The sequence below is a fragment of the Benincasa hispida genome, chromosome 8, assembly GCF_009727055.1.
Source record: "Benincasa hispida cultivar B227 chromosome 8, ASM972705v1, whole genome shotgun sequence".
In the NCBI taxonomy this organism is placed as follows: Eukaryota; Viridiplantae; Streptophyta; class Magnoliopsida; order Cucurbitales; family Cucurbitaceae; genus Benincasa; species Benincasa hispida.
Window position 1 is genome coordinate 19,038,480 of NC_052356.1, and position 8,023 is coordinate 19,046,502.

Below are 8,023 nucleotides of genomic sequence, written 5' to 3' on the forward strand. Positions count from 1 at the left end.
GCGATTACGTTTGAATCGGACAAAGCAAGGCTAACGCATAGGTGCTCTCGCTCTTTCTGCTCTCGGCAGTGTCGCTCTCTCCCACTTTCTCGCTGGTCTCGCTCTCTCTACTCTTGCTCAAAATCTCGCTCTCTTCACTCTCGCTCCGTTTTTAAACTGTTTTGATTACATACATTTTACAAAAATTATGTTTGCGAAAATAATTCTCATGCCTACTAGTTTTATAAAGTGGTTTCCAAGCAAGATCTGAATTGTGTTGTGAACGCATGCCTATTGTTGAAAAACTATTTACATATGTTGATTTTATCCAGCATGCATTACCATCTTTAAAGCCATATTGTATATGTGTTATACTGTACATGCTTTAAAGAGAAAAGTTGTTTATAAATAGTTTTGGTAAAATGTGATGCCAAAGTACAAGGAAAAGGCATCCACCCAACTAGATACTAAAGTACAAGGAGAAGGTATCTATTAGTACTGAAGTACGTTGGAGAAGGTATCCTAGTAGCTCGATACTGAAGTACAAGGAAAAGGTATCTGAGCAGAAGTACCTAATGTGGCCACAGGTGAATAAAGTAAGAGATTGAGCAAAAGGGTTCTCTCTGGATTAGTAGTTGGTGTTGGGATTATTTTACCAGTTATAAAGTACTTTGATTTGAGAAATGATTTTACTGTTTTATGTTTAAAACAGCTTTATATAATTTACGCTTGGAAAATATTTATGCTGCAAAAGTTTATATTTCAGATAAAACTTTTTTCTGAAATTATGCATAAGAATTTACTATGTTTTCTCGATCATTCACTAGGCGTAAGTTCACCTCATTTTCAAATGTTTTGTTTCCTCCCCCCAGGTAGCGGTCAAATCCTCTGAAGACAGCTCAGTATCTACTCTGCCACTAAAGGACTAAAAGACTTGTAACCGTTTGCTAGGTAATTACGGTTAATATTGTACACATGTTGCTATTGTTCATATAGGCACTAGGGTTTGTGGGTTTTGGGACTTGTAAATCTAATGTTGTAAATACTCTAAACATATTCAGTTTCTAAGTTAATAAATTGTGGGCCTAAAGACGTCCCGTTGCATATGAATTATAATTGGTATCAGAGTTATTCCGCAAGAGTTATTAGGTAGTAAGTGTCAGCCCAAGGATTAGTAACTGCTGCAATCACACCTTTCTCTAGGTTAAGAAGGTGGTCTGAGGCGGGGTGTGGCAGGTTGTCTTTCTTCAACAGCTCGGTCAATGGTCCTGATCTTCTGGAGAATCCTTCTACGAACTACCTATAGTAGTTGGCTAGTTTAAGGAAGGATCGTAATTCTGTCACGGATGTCGGCACCTTCAAATATCTAATAGCAGACACCTTACCCTCTTCCATGCCTATCCGACCACATTCAATCACATGGCCGAGGAAATTTATGCGCTCTTGAGCAAATGAGCACTTCTCTCTCTTTATATATAGCTGGTTTTTCCTCAGTTTTCGAAGACTAGTTAGAGATGGTACTGGTGGTCTTCCATCGAGGCTCTATAGACTACGATATCGTCCAGATATACTACGACAAATTTGTCTAGGTATTCTTGAAACACCTGATTCATCAAAGTACAGAAGGTTGCCAGAGCATTGGTAAGGGCAAAGGGCATCACAAGAAATTCGAAGGCTCCATACCTCGTAACGCAGGTCATCTTGGGTTCGTTTCCTTCAACAATTCGAACCTGATAGTACCTCGACCGTAGGTCTAGTTTCGAGAAGTATCTAGCACCACGAAGCCGATCAAATAAGTCTGTGATGATAGAAAGGGGGTACTTATTACGAACTGTGAACTTGTTCAAAGCTCGATAGTTGATGCATAGCCGAAGGCTTCCATCCTTCTTCTTTTAAAGCAACACTGGGGCCCCATAGGAGGCCTTTGCTGGTCTAATAAATCCAGCATCCAACAATTCGTCTAACTGCCTTTGGAGTTTGGCCAACTCTGACAGGGCCATACGATATTCATTCTTAGCGGGCGGCTTTGCCCCTGGTAGCAGCTCAATTTCATGATCGATGTCCCTTCGTGAAGGCAAGGACTTGGGCAAACTATCAGGCATAACATCACGATACTCTTCTAAGACATATAGAATGTCTCGGGGGACTTTCTTTTCTGCGGTCTCGATTGATTCAATCAAAATGCCCATGAAAGTGGGTTCATCGTGGGCAAAGCCTCTTTTTCAGTTGGAGGGCTCAGATCATTCTTACCCTGTTCAGCTGTTTGATATTGGCTTGAACCACGGTGAGTGTAGATCCAGCAATCATTAAACATTTGGCAAGGGGCATCAGTATAACTTTGTGTTCGAGTAGGAATTCCATTCCCAACACTACGTCAAAGTCGTCCATCTTAACAATTACGAAGTCAGCAAGGCCTTTCTAGTCCCCCTAACTTCACTGGCGTTCTCTTCGCTATCCCCGTAATAGGCAGGGCCGTAGAGTTCATGGCTTTCATCTTCCCTGCGTCTCTTTCCCATGTTAAGTTCAGACGACGGGCTTCTGTTTCAGTCATGAAGTTATGGGTTGCCCCAGAGTCGACCATGGTGCTCTTGGTCGATCTCTAGTTGACCCAAGCATCTACATACATTAATCCTCTTTCAAATAGCTTCTTCGTCTTTCCCATCTTCTTTTGGAGCGCAGATAAGAATTTCAATGCCTCCATCCTGGTGTTCACTCTCTACGACCGGCTCAATTGCCGGTTCGCCTTTTTCAGCCTTGTCTTCTGAGCTTGAGGCCATGTGGCTTGGAAGGCATTAAAAGTAGTTCAATTCGGACACTCGCCTGCTCTATGTGGTTCTCTACATATGAAATAAGACAATGGATGATTGTAGTTGTTATAATGTTGTGGCGGCCCTCGCCAATTGTTCCCTGATCTTGATTGGGAGGACTTATGATCCCCCAGTGTTCTTGTCTCCTCCCCCAGGTATGGAAGGGCTGGAACGACTATTTCTGTTCCCACCATTTGAGGAAGTTGGTTGTTTCCTCACGTCTTAAGAGCCTGTACTAAGGTCATATAATTATTCCGCTGCCACATAGGTAGAGAGGAAATCTTGTACTCTCTGTTCATACAGCTTTGACTTTGCCCACGATTTCAGCCTTTCGACAAAACAGAAGACTTTTTCTTTCTTGGACACGTCACGTATGTCCAACATGAGTCCTGCAAATTGCTTCACATAATCCCTGATGTTGCCCCTTTGTTTCAACTCTCGGGGTTTTCATTAGGCCAAGATCTCGACATTCTCAGGAAAGAACTACGAACAAAGTTCTTGTTTCAACTTATCCCAGGTATATATCGTACATCGCCCTTCTTGTATGTCCGCAAATCGTGATCTCCACCACAGCTTTGCATCTTCAGCTAGATGCATGGTCTCTAGTGTGACTTTCAACTCCTCTGTCACGGTGTTCATCGCCTTGAAGTATTGCTCATGGTCGAAGACAAAGTTCTCTAAAGCCTTCGCTTCCCGCACCCCACAAAAGGGTTTTGGTTTCGGGATTTTTAACCTGCTCATTTGCATTGCTCCCCCAGGTGAGCCCTGATTTCCTATAGCTCGGATGGTGAGATTCACGTTCGCACTCACATCCACAATCTCGACTCTGACGACGTCAAGGGCCGATCGAAAATCTTCAGACAGATCGGTTACCATCTGAATTATTGCTTTCTGGGAGCCGTCCAACTCTTCGACGCGCTCTACTATGTGGGCAACAGAGCCTGATGAGCTATCCTCAAATTCAAAACTATCGGATCGTGCAGCCTTTGTCTCTAGGGTCTCCACTCTCATCATCAGTTTCCTGACAGATAACCCGTCTAGGCAGCCAACTACCACATCAATTCCGTCGGCTTTCTCGGCAACTTCTTGCAACCGATTCTCCAAGAAATGAATACTATCAGGGACTTCTCTCAAGTAGAGCATTTGCTCTTCCATCTCTACCAGTCTGTCCACATGGGACTTATTCAAGTTTTTTGTCGCCGACATGTTTACTAATTTTTCCCTCTGTGCGCCGACTTGGCTCTGATACCAACTGTCACAATTGCACTTTTGGAAGCTTCTCTTAGCGATTGTGCAGCACTTGTTTTCGCTCATGAACAAGTCAGTCAATCCAAATACGAAATGTCGATGGCACACCAAGTGCCTCTTGCAACCTTCACCCCCGTTTTAGGGATGGTTTAGAAAACGGGTTTGGAGAAAAAGGTTTTCACAAGCATTTTTTAATATATGAGTAGAGAGAGAAAGATTGTAGTAGACTAGAAAATAATGAGAAACAACAACGGCTTATAGCATACTACTCTGGGTATGGGGAAGTGATGATTAGTCTTCTCCCCATGTAGTGCATTCTGAACAAAAAGCCAATTGACACCCTTGCATATGCAAAAGGGCGAGCGGTCACTTACAACAAAAATACAAGGAAAGCAAACTAACTTAACTAATACAAGACATGACATGAAAATATGATAAAAGAGGGTTGGATTGGGCATGCAACCATGGGCAACAGGCCCTGGACAAGCATGACCGTGACACCTAGCAGTTCTGTCAGTTAGTTACTTCTCAAGAACATCAAGAACATGAAGCTTAGGTGGCTCATCACGTCTTTGTTAAACTTGAAGTCAGGGTAAAGTTTTTATGGTTGTTGTAAATAGATTTACTGGACCCCTTAACTATGATATATGTGAATAAGTGTTCTGTTGTACGATCTGTATGTTTAAGTTGTGTTGACTATGTGGTAATGGTCTATTATAAGATATAAATTGTCTATCAGGTACCAAGGGTATTAGTTCATGGAAGTATGTTGGCAGTAATTGTCATAAGAGGGTTGGCAATTGCTATCTCCATACTTCTTCTCAGATTAGGAGGATAATTCAGAAAGGTGTGTGACAACAATCATACCTTTTTGTCGAAGAAATTAACTTAATGGATTATCAAGACTTCATTCTGGGTTCTTTATGAAGAATGAAAACTTCATTTATTTTCTACCTAATCAGAATTTAAAATTTTAAACAACATAAATATTTATTAGTATTGAAAAAAAATCTACTTATCAACAATAAATCAAAAATTAAACTTCCAAATATTAAGATAATATCTTCTATTTTTTTCAAATATATCTTCTATTTTTTCTGAGACATATCTACTCATGTACAGAACAAAGAAAAAAATTGAATTTAATAATAACAATCATACCTTTTTGTCGAAGAAAATAACTTAATGGATTATCAAGACTTCATTCTGGCATGATCCTATATTTTCTTTATAAAAAACAAAAACTTCATTTATTTTCTACATAATCAAAATTTAAATTTTAAAACAACATAAATATTTAGTAATACTGAAAACAAATCTAGTGACCAACAATGAATCAAAATTTAAACTTCCAAATATTAAGAATATCTTCTCTCTTTTTTTTCGTAGCTCTACTCATGGATAATAACAAAGAAAATTTTGAATTTAATGATGACAATCATACCTTTTTATTGAAGCAATAAGTTTATGATTTTTAAGGCTTTAGTGTGGCGTGATCTTATATTTTCTGCTTGAACAATTGAAATTTCATTTATTTCCTGATGTAATTAAAATTTAAATTTTAAAGCAACATAAACATTTATTAGTCTAGAAAAAAAATCTACTGACAACAATGAATCAAAGTTTAAACTTCAAGATAGTAGGAATGTCTTCTCTTCTTTTTCTTTTTTTTTTTTCCCCAAATAAATCTACGGATGAATAGTAACAAAGAAAAAAATTGAATTTAATGGTGACAATCATACTTTTTATCGAATAAATAAGTTTGTAGATTATCAAGGTTTCGTTCTAGCATGATCCAATATTTTCTTTACGAAGAACGGAAACTTCAATCATCATTCTAAAATTCCTTCTAACATATGACATTGTAAAAAAAGTAATGAGGCCAAAGTTTGTATTTATTCAATAAAAAGATGATTAGTTATCATGTGGAGAGATGTGTTTTATTGGTGAAGGATGTGTCTATAAGAATTTTAATTAGAGTTTCACTAAAGTGAAAAAGGTCTGATCTTTTATTTGTTTGAAATGGAGGTTTATGTGAGGCAAAATACGAATCATGGTTGTAAGGGATAAAATGGAAATTATGAAAAGATTTAAGAGTAAAAAGGGAATAGAAAATTTTTCATTTTATTGTAATATAGATAAGAGTACTTTCATGAAGCAAATTTCCTATCAATCTTCTCTACAAGAAGACCCCAAAAGGATAGAGTTCTAGGATTGATGCTGATATAAATCCTATCAAAGGCCATTAGTTGCTTGTATAAATCCTATAGGCTTATCATTCAAGAGGATCGAATAGTAATCAAAGAAATACAGGCTTTAATCCATCCAATCCAACACTAGTGGAAACCTTTCATGTAAAGAATAAATAAGAGAAAATTCTAATTAATTTTATCGAAGGCTTTTTCAATATCAAACTTGAATACAAATCCATGACTCTTGCTACATCTCCAATAATCAACTGTCTCATTAGTTATAAGGATACAGTCTGTTATCTATTTGCCATAAACGAAGGCAAACTGGTTAGGTGCAATCGTATATGGGAGTATAGTCTTCGAACATGCCTTTTAATGTTGATTGCCTTTAATGTCGGTTGCCAATCGTCATTAAAGCCCGAATTTCTTCTAGTGCTATATTTATAAATTTTTTAAGATAGAATCTTCTTTGGGATAAATGCAATATAGATGGCATTAACAAATTTATTCACAACACCATTCACAAAAAACTCGTGGAACGACTTCATGATATCAAGTTAGAAAATGTTTCAATATTTTTTAAAGAATTCAATAGTAAATTCATCGAGTCCATTACCACCCAAATACTTTAAGCAATTGTAAACTTCAAATTCTTCAAATGAGTCAATGAAATTCAACGTTTGAGCTTGACTATTCCCCTGTCAATCCAATTATACCCATCAACCAATTACAATTGCCATTTGTGATATATATATCGATGAAATTATATTTCTAGCTAATTTTTTATTGAAGATACAATTAAATTATGCTCAAATAACGTCGAATTATAGTGTATATAATATATATCTTGTTTTTTTTTTTGTAATGTAAAGCATATAATATTCGGCTCTCTTAGGTCTCCAAGTGGCAGATCAAATTCGACTTTTTTTTTTCTTTTTTTTTTTTAGGCAAAATCAAATGCAGATTTAGATGGTAGCCAAGTTGGATCCTTCAATTCCACCGGCTTTCTTTTTTGGCAAAATGGCCAAATCAAACTTCTCTCAATATATAAATTGATATATAAACACTTTGGGGGATACTTCCAAGGCAGAATGTACATTTGGACCAATATAATAAGTTTCTAAAGAGAGAAAGAGAGATATTTGTCTTTATAATATATATGAATCAATTAATATCAAAGTTATTAGAGATATTGATTTTTTAATCAGGTCAATGCCAATGGAGGAAAGATGATATACATTCATAAAATAGGAGTAGAAAGATTCAAACAACAAATTTCATAACTGTTATATATCAATTGAGATATACTCGTTATGATCATTTATAACCATCTAACTACTATATATATAATTTGAAGCTTAGTTTGGAATTATTATAGTTTCAGAAATAGTTAGTAGTTGTGCTTTTTTATTAAAAAAATAAATAAATGTTTGGTAAATTTGAAAAGTATTTTAAAATAGGGATAAAAATAATAATTTTAATAGTTAATTAAATCTTTTATGAGATTTTTTTTAGGAAACCATGCTCAAAAACTACTCTACCTAGATTTTAGAAACTGGCGTTGCGGTTTGTTGGGGTTACCTGTTGACGGTGAGCCAGTCACCGGAGTGATGTATGATGACTGGTTAGAAGTTTATCAACTGTACCTCGATGCGACCCCACCTGCCGACAAGATTAAATGATCGAGGTTAAGTTTAATATGGTTAGGAACACAATTTCGTGAGCTCACAGATAATGCAAACGAGGAAACCGTCATAAGATATGCGCGAGCATATATACTACAAATGATGGGTGGAA